This window comes from Pogona vitticeps, chromosome 2 (assembly GCF_051106095.1).
Source record: "Pogona vitticeps strain Pit_001003342236 chromosome 2, PviZW2.1, whole genome shotgun sequence".
In the NCBI taxonomy this organism is placed as follows: domain Eukaryota; kingdom Metazoa; phylum Chordata; class Lepidosauria; order Squamata; family Agamidae; genus Pogona; species Pogona vitticeps.
In genome coordinates, this window is record NC_135784.1 from 55941121 (window position 1) to 55952664 (window position 11544).

At 42.0% G+C, this 11544-nt stretch overlaps 1 long non-coding RNA gene across 1 annotated transcript; it reads left to right on the forward strand.

Moving 5' to 3' along the window:
• Positions 1 to 10152: 10152 nt before the first annotated feature.
• LOC144586671 (uncharacterized) lies at positions 10153 to 11264 on the forward strand. The gene is made up of 2 exons (XR_013541619.1): positions 10153 to 10506; positions 10646 to 11264. It is a non-coding gene; the product is annotated as an uncharacterized LOC144586671 (long non-coding RNA).
• Positions 11265 to 11544: the final 280 nt, after the last annotated feature.

Below are 11544 nucleotides of genomic sequence, written 5' to 3' on the forward strand. Positions count from 1 at the left end.
AATTCCCTGTGTACCACAAGGGAGATTGTCCCGAGGTGTTCTTTTCCTTAGTGGAAAGAGCGTTTGTGGACTTCTCAGTGAGGGAAACTGAGAAGATGACCATCATGCGATCTTTAATCAGTGGTAGCCTGGCTGAGGTTTATGCCGAGATGCCTGAGGAACTGATGAAAGATTTTGCAGAGTTTAAAAAACTGGTGTTTGCCAGACATGGGATAAATGCAGAGCAGCTGAGACAAAGATTCAGGTCCCTAACCAAGAAGCCAGAGCAGACTTTTACCCAAGTGGGGGCCCAATTGGTGAGGCTGCTTGAGAAATGGCTATCGCAGGAGGGAACAGAGACCTATGAGCAGCTTAAAGATTTGATAGCACTGGAACAGTTCTATTCAGTTCTGCATGGGGAATTGAAATTCCAGGTGAGGGAAAGGAAACCGAAATCTGTGGCAGCAGCCGCAGAGATCGCGGATTTTATTTCCCAAATAAGAAAGCCCTTGGGTGAGGGGAAATCTGTAGGTAAACCCAAAGAAACCTACAGCAAGTACTCTCAGGGACCAGGGAAAAGCCAGCAAGGGGGAGGGGCCCATGGTGAAGGGAAGCCCTCAGACATGAAACTAAGACCTCAGATTTTGGAGGGAAAACCAAAACAAGATGAGAGAGAATCAAAATACACCAGAAAATGCTATTTCTGTCAGGGAAAGGGTCATCTAATCTCAGAGTGTGAGAAATTAAAGCAGCTAAAAGGAATGGTGCCTCAGGAGTCTAGTGGGACCAAGCCAAAAGCTGTGTTCTGTGTCCAGAAAGAGCAAAGCTCATTGTCACAGAGGGAGCCTGTTGCCATGGCTACTCAGTCTGGAGCAGCTACCTCTGCTGATCAGGCTGAGGAAAATGGTCCTCTTGTGGAGGTAAAACGCTGCTTGCTGATAAAAACAGATTCTCAGTTGTTTGAGACAGCAGGGGTGGACGTAGGAATACTTGACCGTCAGTATAGGGGGCTGCGGGACACTTGTTCCCAGGTAACCCTGTGCCATCCAGATATTATTCCTCGGGAGTTTATAATCCCAAATGAGAGCATGAAGGTGGCAGGGATTGAGGGGCAGGTGATCTCTCTGCCAGTAGCAGAGGTACCTGTCAACTTTCAAGGCTGGAGGGGAGTTTGGAGGCTAGCGATTTCATCGACTCTGCCAGCAGCCGTGCTCGTGGGAAATGACCTGGCTGAACATGTGAAACGGGTGCTAGTGATTACACGCTCACAAGCCACCACGGGGACAGTTCAAGGGGGTAATGATGAGCCAGAGACGGAAGCAGAGGGGAGTTCAGAAGCTGTGGTGGAAACCTTAACCACAGACAGCAGATTTGGACAGGAGCAAAAGGCAGACGCCACTCTCCAAAAGTGTTTTGAACAGGTGACTGACGCCCAGCTAACACCTGAAACCCCAGTGAGATTTCTGGAGAAAAAGGGGATTTTATATAGAGAAACCCTGAGGAATATCTCAAAAGGGGGAGATGGGATCAGAAGTCAGCTGGTGGTACCTGAAAAGTATCGCCCCATGATCTTACAAAGGGGTCACTCTGACATGTTTGCTGCGCACTTAGGAGTGAACAAAACACAGCAGAGAATCACACAGAATTTCTACTGGCCTGACATAGGGAAGCAGATCAGGGAGTTCTGTAAACAATGTGATGTGTGTCAAAGGCAGGGGAATAACCGCGACAGGACCAAAGCAAAGTTGTGCCCTTTGCCTGTGATTGACACTCCGTTCAAATGCATAGGGGTGGATATTGTGGGACCTTTGCCCAAGGCCACAAAGAGGGGGAACAGGTTCATTCTAACAATTGTGGACCATGCCACAAGGTATCCTGAAGCCATACCCTTGACTAACATTGAAACTAACACAGTGGCCGATGCTTTGGTGGGGTATATGTCCAGGATGGGATTTGCCTCAGAGATAATCACAGATTTGGGGGCATCGTTCACATCAAAGCTCATGAAACGCTTATGGCAAATCTGTGGAATTAAGCACAAGGAAACCACTGCCTATCATCCGGAAAGTAATGGGTTAACTGAGAAGTTCAATGGGACTCTAATGCGCATGATTAGGGCTTACTTGGCAGAGAATCCAAACAATTGGGACCAGAAGCTGCAATCCCTTTTGTTTGCTTATCGATCAGTGCCACAAGCCAGTACCGGGTTCAGTCCATTTGAACTTTTATTTGGGAGAAGGGTGAAAGGGCCCCTTGATTTGATCAAACAAAATTGGGAGCAGATCACCCAGGATGACCCACAAGACGTTGTGACTTACATAGACACCTTGATGAATGACCTAAAGAGAAATCTAGAGCTGGCAGCAGAAAACCTGCAAGCTCAGAAGGTCAGACAGAAAACATGGTATGACCACAAAGCTAGAGAGAGGCACTTTGACCCAGGGGAGGAAGTGCTTTGGCTTAGGCCCTGCAGAGAGAATAAACTGCAGCTCAAATGGGCAGGACCATATAGGGTCATTTCCAAGATGTCAGACCTGAACTACCTAATAGAGCAGGAGGAGAACCAAGCAAGGAGGGTGGTTCATGTGAATGCCCTGAAACCCTACTACAGAGGGGAACAGAGGGTTTTATTCGCGATAAAAGCAGCTGAGAGTGAGGAAGCTGAATTACCCTTCTGGGAGGGTAGAGGGGAAGTAAAATACAACCCAGAGGAGGTAAAGATCAGTCCTGCACTCACCCAAGACCAGCAGCAAGAACTAAAAATGCTGCTTAGTAAATATCAACAGGTGTTTTCCAACAAGCCGGGGATAGTAAAGGGAGTGATGCATCGGATCCAAACAGGGGATGCACCCCCGCAGGCAGTATCCCCATACCGAGTAACGGGACCCTATAGGGACAAGGTGCGGAAGGAGCTGGACGAGATGCTGAGGGAGAACATAATCGTCCCCTCTTCTAGTCCTTGGTCCTCTCCGATAGTCCTTGTGGACAAGCCTGATGGGAGCATTAGGTTTTGTGTTGATTACAGGAAATTAAACCGTGTAACCACTCCTGATGCCTACCCAATGCCCAGGCTAGACAACCTGATTGAAACCATAGGGGGTTGTCGGTTCATCTCATCATTGGACCTGGTAAAGGGATATTGGCAATTAAGAATTGATCCCAGGGATCAAGAAAAGACTGCCTTTTGCAGCCCTTTTGGTCTCTATGAGTTTCGAGTCCTGAGCTTTGGTCTCAGAAATGCACCAGCCACATTCCAAAGGCTGATGGACCAGACCTTGGCAGGGCTCAGTGACTTTACAGTGGCCTACATTGACGACATAGGGATCTTCAGTAATACCTGGGAAGATCACCTGATACACCTGGAGTTAGTGCTGCAGAGGTTAAGTGCAGCAGGGCTAACAGTAAAGGCCAGCAAGTGTCAGCTGGGTAGCCCAGAAATAAAATACTTGGGTCACATGGTAGGGGGAGGAGTAATAAAACCCCTGGAGGCCAAAATAGAAGCAGTTCGTGATTGGCCTAGACCCAATACCAAGAAAAAAGTCAAATCATTTCTTGGGTTGGTGGGCTACTACAGAAAGTTCATCCCGAGGTTTAGCGAGATTGCGGCTCCGCTGACCGATCTGACGAGGAAGAAGGCTGATGACCGCATCCCGTGGACCAGCGACTGTGAGGCGGCGTTCCAGAGGTTGAAGGAGGCGTTAATCAACTATCCTGTCCTGCGTGCTCCAGACTTCGACCGGGAGTTCATCATCTACACCGATGCGTCTAACAGCGGGGTAGGAGCAGTTCTGTGCCAGGAGGATGAGAAAGGTGACCAGCATCCAGTGTCCTACCTGAGTAGGAAACTTCAAAAAGGTGAGAGACATTTGGCAACTGTGGAGAAGGAGTGTTTGGCCATAGTCTACGCGATCCAGAAGGCCAAGCCTTACATCTGGGGAAGACATTTTATTCTGTGTACTGACCATTCACCATTGCAATGGTTAAAGACAATGAAAACCCACAATAGCAAACTTATGAGGTGGGCTTTAAACCTACAGGACTATGACTTTGAAGTGAAGGTGGTCAGAGGGTCAGTGAACTGTGTTGCTGACGCCTTATCAAGAAGACCTGAAGAGTGAAGACGGCGAAAGAACATGGACTATATGTATACAGTGATGACAAAAAGTAAAATGTACCTGTGTTTTGAATTTGGTTTGTATGAATAAAGGTAAATTGATGTAATGTATATGGTAAATGTTTAAATGCCTAACTGAAATGTTTAACTTAGAATGTAAGTATGAGTAAGTATAATATGGTATGTATAACTGTTGTTGTGTATTTTACTCAGGTTGTTTTTTGGTGAAAAGCACTTTTAGCTTTCCCCCTACAAAACAACTTATAAAGAGGGGAGGTGTTACATACAGCACTGGTGTTACCTGTCTGTCATGGGTTTGGAGGGAAAGTTCCATCCTATGGGGAGTGGAAGGCGGGACATCAGGAGGAGGGGCTGTACTGTATAAATATGTGATGCCTGTGTGGAGAGTTTGGGAGATGCTGAGAGACACTGGGATGTGACGAAGCAGCAGCTGGGAAGAAGAAGCTGTTGTGGGAGTCTGTGTGTCAGACAGGGTACTACTGTGTGTCAGAGTACCAACCTGATAGGTTCAGGTGTCTGTTGGGTAGCCAGAACTGATAGGTTCAGGGTCTGTGCTTTAAGTTAAGGTTCTGTGTGAACCAAACTGTGTGTATGTATGAGTGAAACTAAGCCACGTTACTTTATTCATTCACCTGATTGTTTTATTTACCCTGTTTGTATTTAAAATAAACCTTATTCTTTTATTGTTTAAAAATCCATCCCTGGTCTGTGTGACTTCTTAAAGGGAATGGTTGGTGGCAGCTTAGTGTAACTGTGTGGCAGATCCCAGTAGGTCTGGGTTTGTCACACTCCCCCACTCTGGCTGCTTTGCACTGGTTGCCCGTCAGTTTCCGCGTTGACTTTAAAGTGTTAATGATTACATATAAAGCCCTAAATGGTTTGGGACCTCAGTATCTGGCAGATCGTCTTCTTCCACCCAGATCTACCCAAATCACCCGACACAGCCAGCAGGGACAGCTTAGGGGTCTGACGCCAAGGGAGGCCTGGAAGAAAAAAAACAAGAAACCGGGCCTTCTCGGCAGTGGCCCCTTGGCTGTGGAACACCCTCCCTACCGAAATTTGGCTGGCACCCTCGCTGGGCATCTTCAAAAGCCAGCTGAAAACTTGGCTATTCAAGCAGGCCTTCCCTTCAGTCAATTAAGTGATGCTTATTTCTTATTTCTTTCCTTTTAACTCATGCCATCTTGGGACTCTTTAAATTGATTGTTAAAATTGTAAGCTCTTTGATTCTATATTTCTCTGTTTTTATCTATGTAAATTGTGTATATTTTAAATTGTTTCTATTTGTATGTTGTGAGCTACCCAGAGTAGACCATGTCTAGATGGGAGGCATATTAATGCAATCAATCAATCAATCAATCAATCAATCAATCAATCAATCAATCAATCAATCAATCAATCTCTCAGAACTGCAGAGCTGGAAGGGACCTTATGGATCCATCAAGTCCAGCCCTTGTCAAAAGTGGCACAATAAGGAACTGAACTCTCAACCTCTTGCTCTGCAAACAGATGCCTAGACCACTGAGCTATCCAACAATTCTTTCCTAAGACTTTTTGCAGCAATCCATTCTACTTTATAAACAGCCACAATTCAAAGATTCATTCGTAACAAAATAACCTCTATGTCACCTTTTCAGGATGAATAGCATGACTTATGTTAAACCATCTGAGGGAATTCATTGTTACGCAGTAATATTATGGTCTCCATCCATGTGTCAAGAATCCTACAAAATCTAACTTGCTTTTAAAAACCATCTCAATTGGTGGTTGCCACCATATCATGTAGTAGAAAATGATAGTTCACTGTTTCCTTTGTGAAGCATTCATTTGCCACCATGAAGTATCCAACATGCAGTTTCACTGAATAAACCTGTTTTCTAGTGAGTCAGTGTGTGTGCGCATGCACACACAAACACACACACAATCTCAGGATGTGCACAGTGAAAATTTCCATTTTTGTTCCATTTTGGTTATTTTGAACTGCCTCTTTCATTTTTCTGTTTTTCATGCAGTAGTCCTTTTATTTAACATTACAGGAATCTCCTCTTTTGGGACATTTCATTTTTGCCCCTCTGTATTTCCTGGTGCTAATTCAAAAAGCCCCGAGGAACCCATAAAAACTGCTGCGAAAACCAGAGGCAAAACAAGAGAGAACCAATCTAACCCCAAAACAGGGAACAGAACAATTACCCATCAACGATCAAATAAAATAGTTCCAAGACCCTCCTCCAACTGATATATACAACTTTTAACAGAATAAATACAAAAGAAATTAACCAAACAGCAATGGTTTTAAAAAATCGATAAAACAGGTAAAGCAACCCTGCTCAATACATAGGGGGGGAAACAACAAAATAAAACACACACTAATGCCCCTGTCTCAGAAACTTAGAAAAGGAAGCAAGCAAATAAAAGTGAAAAATATAATCAAAGCCATTGCCCACAACCCCTAAATGACTAGAATGATGTGCATAGACTGTGTTTATTTTGTGTGTGTGTGTGTGTGTCAAGACAACCTCTCTTGTCAAGGTTGAATACATTTTTTATTCATGACAATCTTAGTCATAATACATTAAATGCAACATGTGTCTTTCACGTTTGGGTTGATTTTTTGCTATTTACTAGTCTATAAATCCTAATAGTCCTTTAAAGCATTCTTCCCTGCAGTAGGCTTTTGTTGTAGTTGACTAACCTCAGGCCTCTTCAGATAAACTAAGATGGTATGAAATAACTTCTATTGTAGATAAAACAGGATAAGATGTCCGATCCTTTAATCTTGTCACTATATGAGATGACAAAGTTCCAATACTCATCTTCCAAGGCTATCTTGCTTAGATCTAGGTAGTTCCCAGTGTCACACAGATTATCTGTCAATATCATCACTCTCACAGAAAAAGCCCAATAAAAATATTCCAGTCAGTTTTACTATATAGAACTATAAGTTTATCTTCAATATTGAGCTATTTTTCTACTTGTGACTGGTTTTTATTTAGAAACTGAGATACCCTGAAGGGGGTAAAATATGAAAACAACAGTTATAAACAGGCACAAGTGAAACCCTCCTTTCTGAGCCAGTGTTTAACATGCCAGTGGTTGGAAGACAAGATTACAAACAAGGCTTCTGGACCAGCTGCCAACATCTGGAGGAAAGAACATTCCACACAGGCTGAGGAAGAAGATTTTGGAAGCAGCTTAAAGACCAGGAGACATCATTACCATACCTACCACAAATCCCCTGTGGGGGGTAGGGGGAAGAGGGGGAATAATAACATTTGTTATTAATAACAAATAGTAACATTGGTTCAAAAATCTTAGAACTGAACTGGAAGAAACACTATATACCCTTTAATTTTTAGTCATATTTTGCCTCTTCAGGATGTATGTACACTAATGGAAAGGAGGGCAGTTACCTACCCATTGTGCTGGGAAGCTTAATACTGAATAATTTTCACAACATTGGTTGTGTATACATACAGGTTAGGCTGGGGATGGATGAGGTATACATGCATGAATGTGAGATGACAGCAAAGAAACAGATAAGTTATGTAAACAGCTATATCAGTAAAGTTGTTAAAAGCACTGACATGTAAACCATCTGGTCCTTGGAAATGAGAAAAACTCTCTTGGAAAGACTTGGCAGGTTGTGGAAATCGTTTCCTTTCACAGTTCGTCTCCCTATCTTATTTGCCTGAATATCCCCCCCCAGGTTGCAACCTCATGCAACTTTCTGGCCTCAAATCTCAAATGGGGTGCGCTGCTGCAGCATGAGGAAAATACATATATTCAAATGACCCTTGGTCGCCTCTGACCCATGGCAACCCTATGAAAGAGACATCTCCAACATGTCCTTTCTTCAACTAAATAATGACAGGATAAACAGAGAGCTTGGAAGAGTGTTTTTCCCAATGCTTTGGATTAAAATTCCAGCCTGGCTAGTTGGCTAGGAGTTCTGTCACCAAAAAATAGTAACATTTCCAGGCATGGCACAAATGTTGCTATGATTAGTAAGTACATCGCTGTTCTGAAAATACAATTTTTTCTGAAACTACCTCCAAACAATACTCGTCTTTCTACAGATGCTTTATAATGCGTTTCTGAAGGGCCTGCTCTCCATCCATTCATTGGAGCACTGCCTTTATCGTTCGTTTTTAGGAGAGCTTTGTTCACATATTGATAGCCCTTGTGTTCTTTGGTTTCAATTAGACCTGGAATGTGGAAGCATGAACCATTAAAAATGGAACATTGCGTGCTTTACAGATTGGAAGTTCATTCTGTAACCATTATTTCTTCTCAAAATAAATTTTTAAAAGCTAAAAGAAAAAAAAAATTAAAATCAAGGACAGTGTACCAGGCATGACATTTATATTTATTGGAAACAAATATTTCATGGCATCCTGCTTTTAACATGCTTAGATACCATCATTATAATAGTAACATAAAAAATCCACGTGTTTTGGATTGAATTCAATATTTTATGCAAGAAAGTAAGATCAACAGTAGGATTATGTTTGCACTTTATTGTGCATAACATCATGGTAAATTACAATAAAACCAAGAAATAACAGCAGTAAAAGTGCAGGGGGGGAAGTGCCAGATCATAAAGTTGAACGTGAGGTAAAAATAGTTTTAAAATGCAGTAGCTTCTGAAATGGGAAGTCTGCACAAATTAAGGTCTGTACACACTCATCTTTGGAACATGATCCTTGTGAGAATTATGAAGTGGGACTCACTAAATGAAACATGTTGCAGACATGTTTATGTGTTTTTTTTAAATGTCAGCAACATTTGATTTAATGAATCCCACTTCTTACACAACTCAAGAAAAAATGTATCAGATAGAGCAAAAGGGGAGAATGGGATACTAAATGTTCATGAAATTTTAGGATAGGTTTTTATAACAGCCATTTTCCCTCCCCCAATGTATACAAAGGTATATGCATCTGCTTCAAATGTAGGCATTTCTGTACTATGTTTTACAGGATAAATAAACTGCAAAATCTGGAAATGTATAAGAAGGTTGTCGACAAATTGGAGCAAATTCAAAGGAGGATGATCAGGGGACTGGAATCCAAGCCCTGTGAGGAAAAACTGAAAGAACTAGGCATGTTTAGCCTGGAGAAAAGAAGACTGAGGATGATAGCACTTTTCAAATACTTGAAAGGTAAGTTATACAGATGAGGGGGCAGGATCTGTTCTTGATCATCCCGGAGTGCAGGACATGTAATAATGGGCTCAAGCCACAGGTAGCCAGACTTAGGCTGAATATCAGGAAAAACTGAACTATTAGAGCAATATGACAATGGAACCAATTACCTCAGGAGGTGGCAAGTGCTCCAACGCTGGAGGCATTCAAGAGAAAACTGGCCAACCATCTGTCAGATCTGCTTTGAATTGTATTTCTACATTAAGCAGAGGATTGGACTCGCTATCATGATAGCCCCCTTCCAATTCAATTGTTCTATGATTCTACAGTTACTGTTTATGTACTGTCAAGTCGGAGTCAATTTATAGTGACCCTAATAGGGCTTTCAAGGTAAGTGGTTTTACCAGTTCTAATCTCCCAGTGAATTTCCATGGCTGAGTGGGGACTCAAACCCAAGCCTTCAGTGTCCTAATCATCCCTCTATCCACTACACACTTCGAGCATATGTTTGTGAATTCCAAATTAGCTCTAGAAATCAACTTTAGAAGTCACCCACAATGTAAATTGGGACAATTTACAAGGATAGTCCATTCTTTTCTGCAAGGAAGACATGCCTGAAGGATCCGCCAGGCAGATATAATTGGTTCCACCCAAAAAGATGCCTTTAAGTCAAGCAGTCTGAAGGAGATAGACTGAAGAAGTTCAATGGGTAATTTAGTGAGAGCAGTAAGTGCTATTTATAGTTTCCAGGAAGGAAACCTATAGGAGGGATGCTTCTTCCAAATGAGTTTTAATATTTTCCTGAGTTGGTGAAAGGGTATAACCAGATATTAACAAAAGTGGCTCATGGATTATAATACATTTGAAAATTTATTCAAACCGCAGCAGATAATGAGGGTATAAGATCAATGAAATGAAGGCGCAATATAAAACAAATTACCTGAGAATCAATGTTTCAGACAAAATGTAATGCAATGATTAAAAGTGTAATGCATAACAACTTGGATTAAGGTATCAAATGAAATTGTAACATGCAAAATTAGTCACAATTGGTCATTTATAAAACATTACAATTTGCTCCTAATCTTCTATCAGCCCTCAAAACAACGTTTACTATAGTTCCAGATGTTGTTTACTATAGTTCAGACTTTGGCCTGAAGTCTGAAAAAGCAAAACATATGCCACCTATTGCAGGGAACAGGTTCCTGAGAACTTAGGGGAATGCATGTAAGTGTATACTAGAGCAGTGGTCCCCAACCTTGGGCCTCCAGATGTTCTTGGACTTCAACTCCCAGAAAACCTGGCCAGCAGAGGTGGTGGTGAAGGCTTCTGGGAGTTGTAGTCCAAGAACATCTGGAGGCCCAAGGTTGGGGACCACTGTACTAGAGGGTTAAGAAGAGAATTTTATGGAATCAAAGTTGGAAAACCCAGCTCTTTGTAAAGACCACAAGGGAAAATTCTGATTATGAAAATGTAGAAACCATTGTATAAGTGACATTTCTTTCAAAGTTAAGGCTAAAAAGGAAATTAGGACGCGGCGCAGTGAAAATCTGCAGAAAGTAAACATTATATGAGAAAGCCCTTAAAACAGGTATGTGTGACAGTATGTGCACATGAAAACCAAAGAGCAATTGTTTTTTTTCTTCCACTGACACCCAAACTCTGCCTGCAAAGCTTTTTCGCCTTCATCACTCAAATTCTGTTCTGTATTGATAAATGATGAATCAGAAGAAGAAGACAAAAAACCCATTCCATCACCTTTCTTTATACCCCAAAAGTAAAGCATCCCTTTATCTTGAGGCAAACAATGTGGTCATAGCATGTTACCAGGTAACACACTGGGCAGGGAACCAGTTCTGTACATTGTCTATACTATTCCACTGTCTTTCATCTTGGCCAAGGCCTCGTTGCTACAGCAACCATGTATCTGCCTTTTGAGTCTTCCATAATGCAAAAGTCCAGGCTGAGATAAATCCTCTGCCCTCTTTTCCAATAAGGAACAGTCAATCATGCTGTTTACAAAAACAAAACAAAACAAAAAACCCCCCAAGACTTTCTTCATTCCATTTAATGTGTAGTCAGTACTCAGGCAAAGTTAATCACAGTCTCATCAACATTCAGTGCGAAAAGTTAAACATGTGCTTAACCTGAAATTATAGGGACCCTTGAATGTTGAACTTCTCCTGAAGTACGTCCTGAATACTTGCTTAGATTTTATTTCCCATGAAAAATTATTTAACAAGTTCAAATAAAAATTTTGAGATACTTAGCACACATGTATTTCATA